This window comes from Ictidomys tridecemlineatus, chromosome 16, assembly GCF_052094955.1.
Source record: "Ictidomys tridecemlineatus isolate mIctTri1 chromosome 16, mIctTri1.hap1, whole genome shotgun sequence".
Classification (NCBI taxonomy): Eukaryota; Metazoa; Chordata; class Mammalia; order Rodentia; family Sciuridae; genus Ictidomys; species Ictidomys tridecemlineatus.
Window position 1 is genome coordinate 51,030,842 of NC_135492.1, and position 18,863 is coordinate 51,049,704.

General features: G+C 47.8%; 1 protein-coding gene across 3 annotated transcripts in view; it reads left to right on the top strand.

Moving 5' to 3' along the window:
• Positions 1 to 18,863, top strand: part of Pdzrn3 (PDZ domain containing ring finger 3) — a 201,683-nt gene that overhangs the window by 95,641 nt on the left and 87,179 nt on the right. The gene's annotated exons all lie outside the window — the stretch shown is intronic.

Genomic DNA, 18,863 nt, shown 5'->3' on the forward strand with positions numbered 1-18,863 from the left:
TTAATTCCAACTGCAGCTAAGCAGAGCAAACAGCCCAGGCCTCCTACCATGGCGACCCAGCTTTTCAATCTTTCTTTCAATCTGCCTTTCAAGGTGATCAAAGCAACCTTCCCTAATCCTGAAGGCAACACAAGTACTTCTAAGAAGGCTTTGTTTGTCCAGCTTATCCCAGCCAAAGGTGACTTTTCATCTGCATCACTAATCACCCTCTTCTAATGCATGCTTCCTAAAAGTAGATTAAATGTCCCTAAATGGCTCTTTTATGTTTGGCAGGGGTAGCCTGACCCTAAGCTATCTGGTTTGGCCTGCCTGCCTGTGTATAAACTGGAAGGTCATAGAAGGTTTGTCTATAGAAACACAAAGACTTCATCTCTTGGGTCCTATCTTTTAAATATAATCTCATCAATATGCCTAAATTCCTGTCTCTTTTCAAGAGCAGCACAAATTCTGCAAGAACAGCTTTTACTAAGGACCCTTCAATTGTGGGTCAACCTGTTTGGTTGGGTGGGGAGCGATACTTCTTTGTTTCTCTCAAGATTGAGATCCTAGCAAATGGCACAAGCTCAGACTGAGAGCCGAGTTCAGGATCTGCCTGTTGAGTGCCCTGGCCCCAAGCACATCAGTAAGAACTGGTGTGTAGTTCAGCTCCTGAGGATGCAGGAGAGACGGCGACATTTGGGGATGTCGAGGAGGGCAACAGGTTCTCTTCTCGGGAGCCCTGGTTAAACAGCTTCTCAGCTGGCCAGAGTCCAGCGTGTTAATCGTTAACCTAGGGCTGAGCATCTGCTGCCTGCTTTCAGAATTAGTTTATCATTACCTCCAACTCTTGCCTTTTATGGTCCCGGAAAGCTTGTACGAAATCTCTTATTGCCTCCATGCTTCATCCCCATGAACTGGGGGCAGTGCGCAAGTCGTTTATAGGCAATGGAAGAATTTTTAATTGCACCAGTTTTAAAAAAGAAAAGAAAGAAGAAAACAGCAGGCCACTCAGTGCTCCTGGACAGCGCTCGGAGTTTTCCTTCCACTGCCCACCTTGCCGTAGAGCTCTTGGCCACCCCAAGTCACACGTTTCCTGTGGGGTGTTAGAGGTCCCTGGGTAGAGTCAGGGTCCCTGGCAGGCTGGCTGTGTGGGAGGCTCTGGCCAGTGCCGCCTTGTGCCTTCTCCATGCCCCGGAGCTGACCATGCAATTTTTGGAAATGCCTTCGGGGACCCCAGTCCCCCCCACTGTTCAAACAATTACAAACCCCATCGTTTTTCCCCTCTGCTCCCTTTCCTTTGTTTGTATGTGTAGACAACATGTTGTTTTTCTGCTTATCAAAGTTTACATCCACATAAATGAAAGGAACACACACCCCTGAACATAGTAGAAAATCCGGATGATGGGAAACTAGGGAGAGAGTGGCTTTTAAGATTTTCACGTTCAACATATAAACTGAGCTAATTTTCATTGTAGCATCTAAAAATAGCTTTCAGGGACAGCCTAATGGGCTCAGTCTGTTCGGAGCCAAGGGGGCTACACGGCTGTAAGACCCTCAGTGTGACCCCCTCCTTAGCAGTAGGGTTAATAATCCATTACAATAAAATTTTTCAAGGCCTCCAGGAGATTTTACTGGATCTTTTGGACTATAATAATAGGCAAGTTAGGGAAACTTGAATTTCATGTATATTTAAATTTTTTAAGATAATAAGTATGATTTGGACTTTATTTATGGAAGGAGAAAGTCACCCCCCCAAAAAAATAAAACAACCCTGTATTTCCCTTTTGACACTACTAAATGCCTACCTTGGGGTCTTACGTTTCCAGGATATCATGCACATAAATACATGCAACGTTAAAAGAATGTGGATGACTGTAGAGTGGATGATTTAGCCTTCTGAACCAGGGTTTATGGAACTGGTCAAAAAGTGTTTTATTGAAACAAGACAAATATTTATGAACAATTCAGAATCATCTGTTTTGAAATGTAAAGTGTGTTCTGAGTGGAGCCCCGAGCTCCAGGTGTTTCCTGTCTGCATTTGGAATGGTTCTCTGCTGCTCGGGGCCTGCAGGGTTTGGCTGTCCTAAGAAAGAGGCTAAGAATCATGCATTTTGCCTTCTCATGCCCCAGGGTGGCCCCTGGGAGCACCTAGATTCAAGGAGGAGACCTGTATGTGTGTATTCTGATGTATTGCATTTGTCACTTGATACACACACACACAGAGCTCGTTCACAGGCCCGGGGGTGTGTGTGAACTGCACCTAGCACACATGCTCTGGATTCCCGAGCATGTTCCTGCTGATCAGAGGTTTGCTTTTTTTGCGTCCCCAGCTTCTCTCTTGTCACCATCCCTGATTCCTGGGAGAGAACTCTTCTGCGTGCATCCAAGCGGTTGGGCTCTTCTGGTAAATAGGGGCCACCGTGATGTAACCGTCCGCTCCCACAGGACTCCCTTCCAGCGGAGCACAGTGAGGTGTCTGTTTCCGTGCAGCCACAAGCTGAGGTCCAAGTGCTCGGGCTTGTTTTCCAGCACAACTGGTTTCCAGGACGCCCGCTCCGGTCGCTGCTGCGCCTGAAGGGCCCTTCAGGGCAGGGAGGCATGTGGCTCTTTTCTCCTTCCATCCCTTCATCTTCCCGGGGCCCCCTGTCCCGAGGAGGGACCTCTGGAGGGGATGCGCAGCAGAATCAGTAATCCCAGGAACAAGTGGAAATCAGAGAGGGCCCAGTGCAGGAGCAAGGCCACATGCTGCAGCCACCAGGGTCCCCCACCCACGGTTCTGCCCTAGGACTGAGTCTCTGGGTCCCCTGCCTGTGGAAAGTGGACCTGCCGGTCTCCAGAGCTGGGTGGGGCGGTTTGACGGGCAGTCCATCTGTCTAGCATGGACGGGCCTGGCCTGGGGGAGGAGTCCCTGTTTGCTGCTTGATTCCTTCTTTTTCTGGGTTCATTAGAGGTTTTACTCACTAGACTTCATTCTCCCGAATGGTGGGGTCCAGACCACACAGAGGAAGGCGTCCTTGTTGGCTTTTTATTGGGCATAGGGCAGGGGCTTAAAATAGAAGAAAGTACGTGGGAGACCTGCTGTTATCAACACCGGTGACATCTGGCTACCCCTACCTTCTGGACTTTGCTTCCCCTCTCCCTACTCTTTACCTTGAAAAGTGAGGTGGGAATGCATTTTTGTGTTTCAGTGTTAAAACTTCAGTTGATACACATGTAATTAAAACCTTCCACAGGGCTGGGCGTGGTAGTGCTCACCTGTAATCCCAGCAACTCAGGAGGCTGAGGCAGGAGATCGTGATTTCAAGACCAGCCTCAGCAATTTAGCAAGGCTCTAAGCAGCTCAGCGATACCCTGTCTCTAAATAAAATACAAAAAAGAAGGCTGGGGAGGTGGCTCAGTGATAGAGTGCCCCTGGGCTAAATCCCCAATAGCCCCCCCCCCACACACACACCAAAAAACCTCCATGAATCTATCCAATGAACTACACTCTGCTCCAATGCAAAGCTGAATCCCTACTGAATTTGATATATGTTATTTCTATCAGTACTTTTATACTTAACATGATCTTAATTTCCCTCTGGTTTAGGTATCTTTACTACCACAGAGAATAATCTGTTTATTTGTTTTGTAGTCCTGGGGACTGAACTCAGGGCACTCTACCACCATGTTCCATCCCTAGGCCTTTACATTTTTTTAATTTTGAGACAGATCTCCCTAAGTTGCTGAGGCTGGCTTCCAACCTCTATCCTCCTGCCTCAGCCTCCTGAGTTGCTGGGATTATAGGTATGGGCCACTGTGCCTAGTTCTCAATGTAGTTTTCAACTGCATCTCCCAGATTGCTAAGGATGCTGAACTTTTTTATATATTTGTGGGCTACTTGTATTTCTGCTTTTGAAAAATGTCTCTCTCGATCTTTTACTCATTTATTGAGTGGGGTTTTTCTTTTTTTGGGGGGGGGGTTGGTGTTAAGCTTTTTAAGTTCTTCACATATTCTGGTTATTAATCCTCTGTCAGAATAGCTGGCAAAGATTTTCTTCTAATTCTCAAGTTCTTTCTTCACACTCTTAATAATTCCCTTTTCTGTTCAGAAGATGTCTAGTTTAATAGTATTCCACTCATTAATTCCTGCTTTTATTTCTGGAGCTTTTAGGAGCCTTGTTAAGGAAGTTGGTGGCCACACCCGTGTGTTGGAATGTGGAGCCTGTGTTACCTTCTAGCAATTGCAAAGTCTCTGGGGTGATTCCCAGGACATTGATCCTCTTGGAGTTGATTTTTGTGCAGGGCAAGATTATGGATCCAGTTTGTTCTTCCACATATAGAAATTCTGTTTATTTCTAGCACCACTTGTTACAAAGAACATCTTTTCTTCAGTTTGTATGTTGGGCACTTTGACTTTGGTCAAGGATCAGATGACAGTGCTTATGTGGGTTTGTCTCGGTGTCTTCTAGTCTATTCCATTGGTCGCCCTGTCTGTTTTTATGCCAATACCACACTGCCGCTGTCACCAGAGCTCTGGAGTGTAATTTGAGATCAGGGACTGTGGTGCCTCCAGCCAAATTCTTCTTGCTCAGGATTGCTTTGGCTATTCTGTGTCTCTTACTCTTCCATAGAAATTTAAGCAATTAAATTATTTAAAAAATTTTTTCCTAGTTCTGATGAAGAATCTCATTGGTAATTTGATGGGAATCACATTGAATCTGTAGATTGCGTTTGGTAATGTGAACATTTGGATGATAAGAGCACAATTTTATGTATGTATGTATATACGTATTAATTTGCTCCTGGGAATTGAACCCAGGGGTGCTCTATCACTGAGCCACATTCCCAGCCCTTTTTATTTGAAATCGGGTCCCACTAAGTTTCTGAGGATGGCCTGGAAGTTGAGATCCTCCTGCCTCAGCCTCCCAAGTGGTTGGGATGGAAGGCATGTGCCACCGCTCCCAGACAGGACAGTGTCATCTGAGAGGGAGTGTGCACTGGACCTGTTCCAGACAGAGACCTTGGACTGGAGATGCTGGACTCTGGGGAAGGTCACCCTTTAATCTTCATGTGCAAGGGGCACTAGCTTTAATCACCCACGAGCTATCTTTATACCACCCTTGTGGTCACCAAGAGAAAGGCCAGAGTTCACAGCAGGGGACAGGAGGAGTCTAGTGGGGGGTCCTGGAACCCTCACGTGGAGCCTACCAAGCTGGTGGCAGATCAAAGTACTTTCCTGATTATCAGACTACAAGCCTTTGATAGGAAACATTTGCTCCTGGGCCTCCCCCACCCAGCCCCCAGTGTCCAACAAATGAAATCCGTCATGGTAGAAGAAAGAAATGGCTTTCTGTGGTTGCTCCTTCTTTCAAGATAATCTGTTGTTTTCCAAACATTTGCTACTATTGCTTTCAAGGAAAGGGTGGCAGGAGGCCCTGGCCTGATTCCCCAGGTGGAAACCTTTACAGAGACATCGCAGAGCTGCCCTGCGCCTGGATTCCAAGCCAAAGTTGTCTGTTTGGTCTTTACTTAGACGTGTTTGGCAAGAATTAGTTCAAGCAAAGCCAAAAGACGCTGCTTGGAGTTGCTTTGGTGATAAGGGAAGAGGCCTTTTCCATCTGAGGACTGAGGTGTCTTGGATGGGACCCTTCTGCCCACCAGGGCTCAGCGTTTGCAGTAAGTCGGGAAATGCTGGCCCTGTCCTCGTAAGCTGTAGCACCCTGGGACCCAGGGGCCCACTGGCTGCCACGTTCAGGGCCTTGGTTTCCACAGACAGGGAAACTGAGGCAGGTGGCATGCAGTGATGGACTTAGGTCACACCGGTCAGAGAAATTAGGGGGAAATGACTGCAGAGGGCCAGGTCTCCCATCCAGCAGGGGTGGACACACGTGGGCCCGTGAGCTGCCGGATTGAGGCTGAGATCCATACCAGGGCCTGTCAGGAGCAAAGCGCTCCTTGGAGGTGCTGTCCTGAGGCCACACCAACGTAGCTGGTGTCCAGCCAAGGCCAGGTCACTTCCTCCACGGGGCTCCAAAAATAAGGAAGTCGGAGAACCAGAAACGTCAGTGGAGTAAGCCTGTGTTTCCAAAAGTATCATTTATGCCTTGCTCCTTCTGCAAGGATTTTAGCCACGTGCCACCCCCAGTGCCATGGCTAGCCAGTGAGGACCGAATGCCACCCCAGGTTTTTATATAGCCCGTGCTGAGAGGCCCAGGGGGTGAGATTGCTTTTGCTGATGTCGAAAGTCCCTAGGTGTGTCGGTGTAACCACTGTCATAACCTGGAACTGGGACCTCAGAGGGACACTAGGGACTCAGCTGCAGAGGTTTATCTATTTATTCCTTATTTTGGAGGAGACGACCTTGGTTCTGGAGGGGGAAGTGGCCAAGGGAGAGAAAAAGTATTTGTTTTCCAACTTATCAATTATGTGCCGTCCCCCTCTCCATTTTCACAAATCTCCCTATGCTGTCCAGAGAAAACAGGAAGACCCTGTTCAGGTTGATCATTAGGATGGAGAGCCTCCCGAGCAAGGGCCCTACCCTTGGGCAGGCCTGGAGCATGGAAATCCGCCTGCTCCTCGGGCGCCCCCTAGTGGTCACGACCGGCTGCTGCAAGGGGAACTGCAGAATTGGTCCCTCTGGGAAGGACACCTCAGCCTGTGGCATTGCTCCAGGTGACACTGATGGGATTCTGCACCGGGAAGCTCTCAGTGGATTTTTTCCCCCATTCGCTTGGTTCCATTACTTCTGTGTGGCTGTCCCCAGATTTCTGGGAAGCAATTGGGACTGACAGGGCACAGAGGAAACAGGGAGGGAAATTTCTCTGTCTAGCCCTGGTCATTGTTCAAGGAAGCATGATGGAGGGGTTGTTTGGTGGGGGCTGCAGCAGAGTAGCAGTGTCCAGCATATGGGGGGAGGAGGGATACTTTTTTAAAGCATTTTTTTTTTGTACCACGGATTGAACTCAGGGGCACTCGGACACTGAGCCACCTCCCCGCCCTATATTGTATTTTATTTAGAGACTAGAGACAGGGTCTTGCTGAGTTGCTTAGCAACTCACTAATTTGCTGAGGCTGGCTTTGAACTCATGATCCTCCTGCCTCCGCCTCCCGAGATGCTGGGATTACAGGCGTGTACCACCTCACCTGGTCTAAAGCATCTAGTCACTAAATCTAGTCGCTAGCCAAGGCTCTCATGAAGAATGAGGCACAGGGCTGGCCGCAGGGCATCTTGGTTGCAGATTTTTTGTTAGAGAGCATGGCTCACGTCCCTGATGACTGAGGCATCCCTTCCACGTGCTCAGAGGTTGGCCAAGGGTCCACTCAAGTCCGCTTTCCTTTGCCAAGTGTCCAGCCACGCATGGTGATTTCTCAGATGGCTGATTCTAATTAAGCCTGAGATGATCAGACTCTGTAACGTCTCCAAGTTACTGAAGCATCAGAATCCACTGACAAGCCAAGAGCAAAGAGAAGTCACCTATCCTCTTCTGATGCAGGAAGTGAACTCATTACTCGTTGGCATGGGCCTTATGTGTGTATTGTGGGGTACGTGTGTGTGTTTGTGTGTGTGTGTGTGTGTGTGTGTGTTTGAAGGTGCCTGCTCACACACACATTGGGAAAGGGGATCATCTTCCTGGTGTCGCAGCCTGGGATACTTAGTGGCTTCCCGGGAGTTCTTTTGGGTCTGTGGTTTGAATGCTGTACAGAAGTCACCGTGGGCCCCTCCTGCGCCTTACCCATGCCTGTTGGAACCTTACTGTTATGAGAGTCTTTGGCACAGCGCTGTTCATATGTAAACCCTCCTGCCCCTGTGAGCATTTTCCTTAAGAAACCTTTCTGGGGGTGGAGAGTTTGTGCTCTGGTGAGATATCACCCCTAGAAAGCTGTGTCTCATCCCCCCACCCCCCGACATCTGATGGGTCTTCTCCCTGTACCTTCGCTGAGGAAGGGTGGTTTTCTTATTTTAAGCCTTTGCCAGGTTGTTGTGTTAAATGGCGCCCTGTCGTTCTGGGGCACCTGGTGTCCTTTTCCACCAGCCGGTTACTTTTCTCTGTCACAGCCCGGGCTGCCCTCCCTGTGGTCGGGTAAGTATCTTCGTTACTTAGGTGGTGAAGCCGATGGAGATGGCTCCCTTTGGTCTTTGGTGAGAACACTCAGGCTCAGTGTGCAGTGGCTTTCCCTGGGAGGGGAGGAGTGAGGGTCATACATTATACCCTCCCACAGTGGCCAGGCTTCCCTGCCCCCTGGGCCTGCACCTCAGAGACAAGATGGCGCAGGTGTGGCCTGAGCAGCCCTGGACCCAGTGGCCTCTAGATGCCGTCTGCAGCACTCGGTCATTGCTGCAGCTTGAATGTGACCTCTCCAAGCTTCAGGGGTTGCACCCGGGTGGTATCAAGAGGCAGGGCCTTTCAGAGGGCTCAGCTGCTCCTCCCTTGGGAAGGGGTAGGGGTCTATGAAGGAGGCTCCCTCTTGCGGGCACTGGAGGAAGCCTTTGCCAAAACCAGTGCTGGCACCTTCCTGGCCCTGCCAGTTTTCAGCCCCGTGAGAAGTAGCTTCCTCTTCTTTATAAACCACCCAGTCCCGACCATGTTCCTGTTTGGCTTTATAACCGTACTGATGTCCTCTTGTGTGTTTGACCTCAGTGGAGGGACAGTGGATAGGCTGTGGACAGGCACTACGTGGACGCCATTGCTGTTTCTTGTCCTTCCTTTGCTCTGCCTGCCTGCGCCTGGCTTCCGGGGTTCACAGCTGTGTCAGTTCATGGTGCAGATGGCCACCTGTTGCTCATGAACGAATTTGTGGGCCATGCGGAAGTTGGTTGCATGGCCCCTGTGTGCTCAAGCTGGACAGACAGACGAGAGCTTCTATCAGGGAGCCTGGGTCAGAAAGTCTCCTGGGGATGGGCAGGTCTTGTAAGCCAATGAAACTGTTTTTCTTGGGGTGGGCCAGGTCACCAGGGATTGAATTCAGGGACACTTGACCACTGAGCCACATCCCAGCCCTGTTTTGTATTTTATTTAGAGATAGGGTCTCACTGAGTTGCTTAGTGCCTTGCCTTTGGTGAGGCTGGCCTTGAACTCATGATCTCCTTCCTCAGACTCCCAAGCCACTCGGATGGATTACAGGCATGTGCCTCCACACCCAGCTGAAACTATGCCTCAAATTTTTAAATAGAATTCATTTTTCTGTACCCTGACTTTACTGTCTATTTGGGAAAAGAAAAAGACATATAATATAAAACCTCACATAAGCTTATGCACTACAAAAAACTATGCCCTTTCTGATACCCAACAAACTTCTGAAAATGAAAATAATCTTTTTAATAAGCAAATTCCTTAGTATTCATACTGCATAAATAATATAAGGTTTCAAACTTCAAAGAATAAGTTCAATTGAATGTCTTTCACAAGATGGGTAATTTGAAAATCATGATTTTGGGGGGTGGGGGGGTCTATTGGTTTGTCCAGTAGAATGTTTTTTTCCTAACTGGATTCATGAGTGTTCTGCAATTTGGGGGAGAGTATCTTTTTTTTTTTTTTAATTGCTTTCCTTACTCCACATCTTTTAAGTTGGTTCTGTTAAAATAGCAACAAAATGACCCAGTACAGAAAGTTGCATAAATTAAATTCTGTGACTTTTCATTCTGAGCCAAAATCTGTGCCTTGAATGATGAATCAAAGCCTGTAACTTTAAAGGACTTGGGTTTGTTTGAAGGATTCTGTCAGAGGGGCACTTCATATCAAAAGTGCCCCAGATGACTATTCGTGGGAAACCAGTCTCATAAAATGGTATGCATGTGTAGAAATATAGCTTATTTCTTAATTAAAAGAACAAAAATCTTTGCCTTTAGCGCCGTAATCTCATACTCTCAAATTCCCAACCGCCTCCCTGGGGTGCCATGCTATCTTAGAACAGGAGTGGGATTTGGCTATAAATCAAAAAAAAAAAAAAAAAAAAAAAAAAAACCCTTGATAGGATATCATTTCCAAAGAGCCAAGAGCACTTGCTGTCCTTGCTGGAAAAACTATCTTTTTCACGTCTCATGCACGTTCGCACAGGGACAGGGTTGTCCTGGTCTTTCCCCCTTATCAGTCAGCCATTATTAGTAATTAAAAGCATGCCCATGATTTAATTTTTATTTTAAGTGATTCTGAAATAGTTATCAGCTTTTTCTGTGAAATCTAGTTGATGTAAGTGGGTGTAAGACCTGCTCAATAAAAGGTGGTGGAGGCCTGGAATGTGGCTTAGCTGGTGGAGTGCTTGCCCTGGGTTCAATCCCCAGCACTGCAAAGAAAAGAAAAAAAAAACAAAAAAAAACTAGTGGATGGGAAAGTGGTTTATAGTTGCAGGGAGTCGTGGAGCCAGAGCCTTACTTCATTTCTTAAGAATGCAGCACCCAGAAGATGGCGTCATCGCCAACTACGTCAGGTCCGTGGTCACCAGCCAGTGGTGACTTGGCAGAAGCAGCCCTGGTTCCTAACATCTGTCCAAGACTTGGCTGGTCCCGTGCTCGTGAGTCCAGTGCTGTGGCTGAGATGTTGACTCCACCAACATAACGTCCTCTGTTGGGAACCAGGCAGGTTGCCATGGCGACGGGAAATCTTCCCAGTGCCATGAAAACCCCGCTTGTCAGGGACCCCAGCCTTGTGTTTGCACAGGTGGCTCTCCTTCCCGGGAAGGGCTCAGGGAAAACAAACCTATTCTTCCTGAATGGCGCCTTTATGTGTCCCAGAGAATACGTTTCCTTCCTTGGACTCCTCCATGAGTGACCCATTATCGGCTAATTAAATCACATGTAGATTTTATGTGAGTTCATGGGGCAGAGCACACTTGTTACCTGACCCCGCGTCCCGCGTGTTCGCCATGTAATGGTTTTAATTGTGAGAACGAGGTACGTTGGGTGGTCATCTGGGGAGAGTCATGAGGTACCCATGGGACAGACACACATAGACAGCCAGCAGTGCGACATGAATTTCCATTTCGTAAAAGAAGGCAGAAGTATGACCCGTGAATGTCCAGCACATCCTGTGACTTCAGGGTACCCTGTGCACATCTGTATTCTCCACGGAAAAGTCGTCACACGCTGGGATTTCGGTTTCACGGAGTCTGGTTTCAGATGCAAAGGTCACCTACGTAATACAAAAACACATCTGTCCACACTCTCCCCCGCCCCTCCTGCCTTCTTGCCTCTATGGCAGCTCTGAACTTGATCTGTGTATAAATTTGGGATAAAAGCTTTAACGGTAGGGTTTTTATTTCAGCCTGTGATGCCTTTCTGCTCTCAAGAAGTTCAAAGCTTTTACCAAGTTTCTTGAGCCATACTCACAGTTGCAGAGAAACTTAAATTCACACACAATACACGCTGTGTCTTATTTTTGGAAACATGCTTATATTCTGTCATTCAAAACTTTGCACAGTGCGCAGAGGAGAGCCTGAGATGATGTCCTCCATAATCAAAAGCTACCGCACTAAGCCAAAGAAAGCTTTCTCGAGGTCATTGGATCAGGCTGAGTACAGAGCAGTGGGAATCAAAATTTTTTTTGAATAAAGCATTATGGATAAAGGATTGGTTAAAAATGAAGAAATGGCTTTTTTTTTTAATCCTGTTGCTTAAAGAATGAAATCACACTTCCTTGAGGTTTAAAATAAAGAATTATTGTGTGTGATGTTAGACTCTGGTTGTGCGTTCCTGCTGGCTAAGCCACTTGTCACTTGTAAATGGCGCTCACAACAGATTCATGACCTCTGTGGGTCTTCAGGTAAATAAAGGGACACTCACACATTGGCTTGTAAAGATAGTATCTAGTAGAAGGAAACTTGAAGGAACCATTAAAATAAGCTCAGATTTAGCTTATAGGAAACACAGGTGACAACAACAACTGCTAAAACTAGTTAGTTTCTTTGTAAAAGATTAGGTTAGCGTGACTTCTCGTTGTTTGTGTATGTATCTGTGGTCCTTGGGACTGAACCCAGGAGCATAATTCCTCTGAGCTACATCCCTAGCCTATTTTAAAACTTTTTTTTTTTTTTTTTTTAAATTTTGAGTCAGGGACTCACTGAATTGCCCAGGCTGGCCTTGAACTTAACAATCCTCCTGCCTCAGTCTCCCGAGGAGCTGGGATCACAGGCGTGCACTGCCATGCCCAACCAGAGTTCTCCATGATGTTATTTTATGTCTAGAATAATATGTTAAAGTTTTCAAGTTGAAATCAAGAAACCACTGAGGTGAAATGGCGTATTTCAAACAGCAACACTACCGGCTGTGTTAGTATAGAATTCCCCAGCCAGCTGTGATCCTGTACCCAGCCCCCATTATACAAAGCACCCCTGGGCTGGTGCAGCTGCCTCTTTGCACATAAAAAGATTGCTGATTTTTCTTAGTTCTTTAACCGCATCATAATTACCATGCTGAAGAACGTGTTGTATGCCTAACGTTGGCACAGCTGGGCCAGAAGGTGGCGCTCCAATACCGCATGTGTTCCCATTCCTTGCAACTGAGGTTCTTGGGGCCAGCAACCTCACCCTGTCACAAGGTAGGATGTCACAGAGCTGATCTTCAGAAGCGCCCAGTCTCCAGAGGGCTTTACTTCCCTCTGACCATTTCCCAGCTGTACAGCAGCTCAGTGGAAATTTGTCACTTCTTGCAGTTGCCTGACTCTGGGACACCAGTTCTAGAACCCAATCTCCCACCCAACAGAAGCGCCCTTAATGCAGCCTTCCTTATAGGGAGTGCTACGGTCAAAGAAAACTCAGAAGGATGCTATTAAATACAATTAATGAAGATGGAAGAAAATAATTTTAGTTGTCAGTGGCCTTTAACTTTTGCAGAACAAAGGTCTTTTCTTAGATCTACTTGCTAAGTCCCTTCTTATGGGAAGCCATCTACTTAAGACACCAAGCAATCTTTATCTTTTTTTGTTTGTTTTAGCCCATCATTTTGGCCACAACCAAGTTATTATTTTGACTGGAAGCATCATAACTATCTCAGACAAAGGGCTTTGCACTTGACTCTTTGCCATGGCTCTGCTTCAGGACTCTGCACCCAATTCTCCACCAGACCAAAAAACACAACCAAGATGGTGTGAGTAGCACCTCATGTTCTTGTGCTGCCCACCGTGTGTCTTACTGCTTCAAGGGAGAGGTTGTATGCCATCTGCAAGCTGGAGACAGTTCAGGGGCTTGGTTTTATGATGGGTAACATTGCCACCCACCTTGTTCTTGATTCCCAGGAGCCTGAGGGCCAACCCCAATGGGGCTACCCTCGGACGCTCCGAGCACCCAGCCTTCCGTTCACTTCTTCCAACATTGTTTCTGCTCTTTACACCAGTGGCACATGGTGGGCATGCGTCCCATGAACCCTTGCTAGATTAACAGCGGGAGAGCCTGAGACAGAGGGGCTGCGGGGCCCTGGCTGTCCCTGGTCTCTGTTCTCTAATTCAACCAACTGTGGTGGAGAAATAGTCACCAGAGGAGTTGTCTGTGGCTGAGCAGGTACAGACCTCTTTTCCTGCCATTATTCCTTAACCATTAAGTCCCAAGTTTTTAATTCTGTGAACATTTCAACAAACTTGACAGGGGAAATAATAATCTACAGCTTATAACTCCTACCTATATACATATTTATACACACATTGGTTCATATGTATACTACTTATTTACAATATATTGACATATTTATATTTATAAATGTATGTATGTATATATTTCCAAACATATATATATATTCCAAATTTTTTTTCAAATACTCTAATCATTCACCTACAGCTTTTCTTAAAAAAAAAAAAAACAACTCTAGAATGTTTATTTTCAGAAATCAGAGAAGGATACTTGCGGCTGATTATCAGGCTTTGTGTGCCGTGGGGGGTGGGGGCTGGGGCTCGGTGGTCCACACACAGTGTGGAGCCCTTGCCGTACTGTTCCGTCATGTTCGTAGGAGGGGTGTGGAGGGGTGGCTCTTGGCTGATGCTATGAAGGACGTGAGCATCCCTGGATTTGGGGGTCTGGAAGCAGTCCCCAAGGACACCAAGGCACATCTGGAGTCAGGAGTTTTCTGGGATCTCTGGAAAGTTGTGCTCTGTGTAGAGGAATAGTGGGAAGTCGGAGGCAGGACAGGTGTGCCCTGTTGGGACCCTGACGACAGGGCATGGGCCCTGAAGCCTCTGCCCCACTTGGCAGTGGAAAGGTGTTAGACACCTTCAGCCAGGGAAGGGCATTGGAACCATCCTAATGAGACACGAGTCCAGAGGCCAGCGGGAAGCTGGGACGTTGTCAAGAGCCCCACGGTGAACCCAGACAGCTGGGTTTTTCTACCGAGATTTTGCGACTTTATGAAGCCATTGCCACATTTCAACAGCAGTATGTGACGCTAAGCCGCCCAGAGAGTTCCAAAGATTACGAGTCTTTCTGAACCGCCCACCTGGACTTCAGTAAGGAAAGTGGAAAAGGGGATTATAAAAAGAACATGTGACCCTGACCTTGCTCTTGAGAAATTCAGGGTCTGCCTTGGGAGAACAGACTTGCACTTATAAAAGGCAAAACTCAAACTGAAAAAGAAAAAGAAAATGGTTTGGCTCCAAAGCAACCAAGCTGGTGGGTATATTCACAGGGCTACAGTGGGTAGGTCAGGCTTCCAGAAGGCATCAGTGTTGAGAATGGAGAGAAAGGGGTATCTTTAGGGGGCGTGGCCGCGGGAGGTAAAGAAGTGGCCTGGGACATGTCCAGAGGTGGTGTCAAGGGGTGACAGGGTGGAGGTGACAGGGGCAGGTGCTGGGCCAGATGGGAAGGGTGCCAGCTTTGAGGGGAGGAGAGCTTGCCCTTCACCCGGTCACAGCAGAGCCGAGGTTGGGTGGGGAGGAGCAGGTGAAGGCTGTGTGTTGGGGGATTACTGGGTAATGACAGGGATACACAACGGGAGCCACAGCGATTAACTTCTGAAGTCTCAGTAGCTCTGTGTGGAGGCCCAGAGCCCAGCGTCAAAGGTAGCACAGCCCCCATGGAAATGGGATGGGTGGGATGTGAGAAAGACGGTTAAAAGCTCACCTTCTGTCTTCACAGTAGGCACCTGGGGAGAAAGGCGCTTTCCCCAGCGTCTTTATGACCCCCGTTCCTCTGTTCCTCTGATGACTGTGCTTTCTAGACGGTGAAAAAACATTACCCTTAAATTAACCACCACTGCAGCAGCACTGGCCAGTGTCCTTTGGGCTTCCTGTGCACCTGCTCTGGTCTGGGCACAGTGTGAATGAACTCACTGGTCGTCACAGCTCCTCACAGAGGTGGCCACTGTCCCTGCCACTGTCTCACAGGGCAAGCAGCTTGCCCTGTGGAGGGCTCCTATAACTGTGCTGGGCGTTCCTGAGGACACCATCTGAGCGCCGTCATGGCGACTCGTCTGCAGTTTCTTATCCTCTAGGGAGTGACCGGGTAGTTTCCGAATGAGGATATTTGCAGAAAATTCAGAACTTGTGCTTACTTATGTCTAGAGTCTGCCCTGGAGCCTGCCCTGACAGTCACTGGTGTCCCTGTAGTATGTCAGGTGACAAGCTGGTGTTGGGATTCCCAGGGAGGTGGGCAGCTGGGTCAGGGCTCAGAGCCTGGGAGCTCGGCGGCCAGGAGTTAGATGTGGTTAATAGTGACCCCTTCATTGTTTGGGAGGAGCCATGAGGGGAAGGTCATGAGCCGGTGTTCTAACTCAGGGCGGCTGCGGTCCTGTGTTCTCTTAACACGTGGATTGCAGCAGGACTTTGGGTGCCACCAGCTGCCCCCACAAGGATGGGCTCCTGCTGAGAGTTCCTGCTCTCCCAGCTCTGGAGACGAGGGCCTTGTCCACTTGTTCGGGGTGCAAAGTGTCCATGGATGGAACCTAAACAGAGAGTGGTGTCTGGAGGCTGGGGAGGGGGCGACAAGGCTAGGGGTACCCTGCAGTGAAGCGACTGGGCTTGGTGATTCACCACACCTGGAACAGGGAGGCTGCAGGTGACAGAAGTGACCTCCCTTCCCTGTGGCCTTGCCTTCTAACTTCAGGAACAGCCGACCCTGGCCTGGATAAGGGGAAGGGGGAGACCCCAGCCTGGATAAGGAGAAGGGGAGACCCCAGCCTGGATAAGGGGAAGGGGGAGACCCCAGCGTGGATAAGGGGAAGGGGAGACCCCAGCCTGGATAAGGGGAAGGGGAGACCCCAGCCTGGATAAGGGGAAGGGGGAGACCCCAGCGTGGATAAGGGGAAGGGGAGACCCCAGCCTGGATAAGGGGAAGGGGGAGACCCCAGCCTGGATAAGGGGAAGGGGAGACCCCAGCCTGGATAAGAGGAAGGGGAGACCCCAGCCTGGATAAGGGGAAAGGGGACCTTGCAGGCTCTGCTAGTGTCACTCCGCCTCTCTGCAGACCCCTTCCCTTGGAGTCTCATTCCCCCACAGCTGGGAGCTGGGGAAGGGAGGGGGCTGTTGTGACCGTGGTTCATGGTGCAGTGGACAGACTGTGAGCCAGGCCTGCACTCAGCCTGGGCAGCCAGGAGGGGCCTTCCCAAGGTGTCCTGGAAAGGTGTTGAAGCCAGATTAGCAACAAGCTGGGGCCTGTTGACTGACCAGGTGGTGGCAGGAGGGTCTACTTATACTATCTCCTTTACTTCCATGTCTGTTTTAGATATCCCATAATTAACACATACCCTTTAACTCTTGAGAAAACTCTTGGGGATTTCCTAAAATCCGGATGCACTTATGATCTCAGCACTGATAATGAGGGATGTGCCTTAAAAAAAAGGCAGCTAAGTTCAGAAAAACCTGATCATTCGGCATAAAAATGAATTTTTGTATTTCCTCGCAATTAATCAATACCCTAACAAAGCAGGACCGAACCTACAGAAGCCTAATATTTACCTGGCCGTCTCCCTGTCAAGTACACATGGGGACCGCTGCTCTTATAAACATGCTTTTTATTTTTTATCCCTGAGTATCCGGTGCAAACAGAGCAGGAAGGTAAACGCTTCTAAATGGCTGTATTTAAAATAATCATATGCTTCCTCAAAGGGAGCAAAGCAACCAGCTCCAGGTACTCTGTTGTGTTTACCCAATCATTTTTAAGCTTGGAAAATAATGTCCAAAGTGTATATTAGTCACGCTGTGACATGGCAGTCATATAATTTAGTTCATTTGTTCCCTGCATCAATATGTTGGTGACTCTTAAAACCCTGCCAGGGGCTGTGCCTGGCTGCTAATGAGTCTGTGGTCACTGTGATGAATGGGGCCGGGGGTCCTCCCCTGGCTTCCTCCTGTGCAGCCAGGAATATCCAGGGAGCCGTGGGTGCCCGGGGAGACTGCAGAAAGCTTGGCTGCTAGGTACTTTACTTAAAAGTAAAATATTTTAAAATATAGTGTGAAAGATTTTTTTCCTCCTATTCTAGTATAAGTCTTTTGCTTTTTAAATAACTGTAAAAGGACTTTTGTGTGCATGCAGGAAATTTGAATGTGGGTGGATGTTAGGTAAAATTAAGGGGTTACTAGGAGCCGTATGGTATACTGGCACGGTAGTTGTGTCCTCTGTACTTAGAGACGGTGATGCCATCTGTGAGACTGGCCTTAAAATACTTAGGGAATAAATGAATGAATGCAGGGTGGATGGAAAAGATTGACAAGTGATACTCCATAGTTGGAGCTGTGTCAGGGCAGGTACTTGACAGTCGTTAAGGTATTCTCTTTCCTTTTGTGGATGAAAATTTCCATAATAAGATGTTAACTTTGAAAAATCAAAGGAAAAATGATCATAAATATCAGAATAGTATTTATCCCTATGAAGGAGGAGGTTGGGCAACTGGCCCCCCAGGCACCAGCAAACGGCAGGGACAGGCTGTTGACTCTCCTCCATACACATATGCCGCTGTGTGCGTGCATTATTTTGTATGTAGTCTGTGATTCTTTTTTAAAATGAAGCTGATTCATATTGGAGTACTCTTGTTTTTTCAAATACATATTTTGACTTTGAATGTGGTAAAAGTCTGCAAGAGTGTACTTTGATATAAATGCTCCTTCAGTTAATACATCAGTTAAATGCAAATTTACAGGTGCTGAAATTCTTGGCAGGGGTTTGGAGGGATGGGCAAAGGTGGGGAATTAGGTCAAGTGAAAGAGCTCTGAGTACCAGCTAGGGTTGTGACATTAATTAAGCAGCTTCCTTGAAGATGCAGCCATTTTTGCCAAGAGGGAAAAGTGACCAGGCCTTAAAAGTGGAGAAGGAAGCAATTCCACCTCATCTCACTTTCTTTGGGGCTCTGCCTTGTTTTGCGGCTGTGTGCCTCAAAAAGCCAACACTGCAGGGTGTAGTGGGGCACACACCTGTAATCCCAGCAGCTCAGGGAGCTGAGGCAGGAGGATTGCAAGTTTGAGGTCAGCCTTGGCAACTTAGCAAGGCCCTAAGCAGCATAGTGAGAACCTGTCTCCAAAAAAAGAAAAAAGAAAAAAAAAAAAAAAAACCCAAAAAGGGCTAGGGAGTGTGGCTCAGTGGGCAAGCTCCTCTAGGTTCAGTCCTCACTACCTCCCCCTCCAAAGTAGAGCATAACAAGGAAAAAGAGAATCCGAGTGTTCTAAGTGTCCATAGACTGAATAATGGATGAACCTAAAAATACCAAGACAAATATATGTGTGCTAACAAGGAAAGAGCTGTGACCCACTTGTTTAGAGAAAAAAAAGAAGGAAGTGACAATAATACATCATGTTTGGTAGCATTTATGGAAACACCCATACATACCCAATGGTTCAGGTGAAGGAGTTAGAAGGTCTGTGTGGACACGCCCCAGACAGGGACAGGTTGCCTTTAGGGAGGGCAGATGATGGGAGGAATGTGAGCATGTTTTTACCTTTTTTTTTTTTTAGTATGTAAAATAAGTTTCTGTATCACTTCTATAATTAAAATGTATCTTA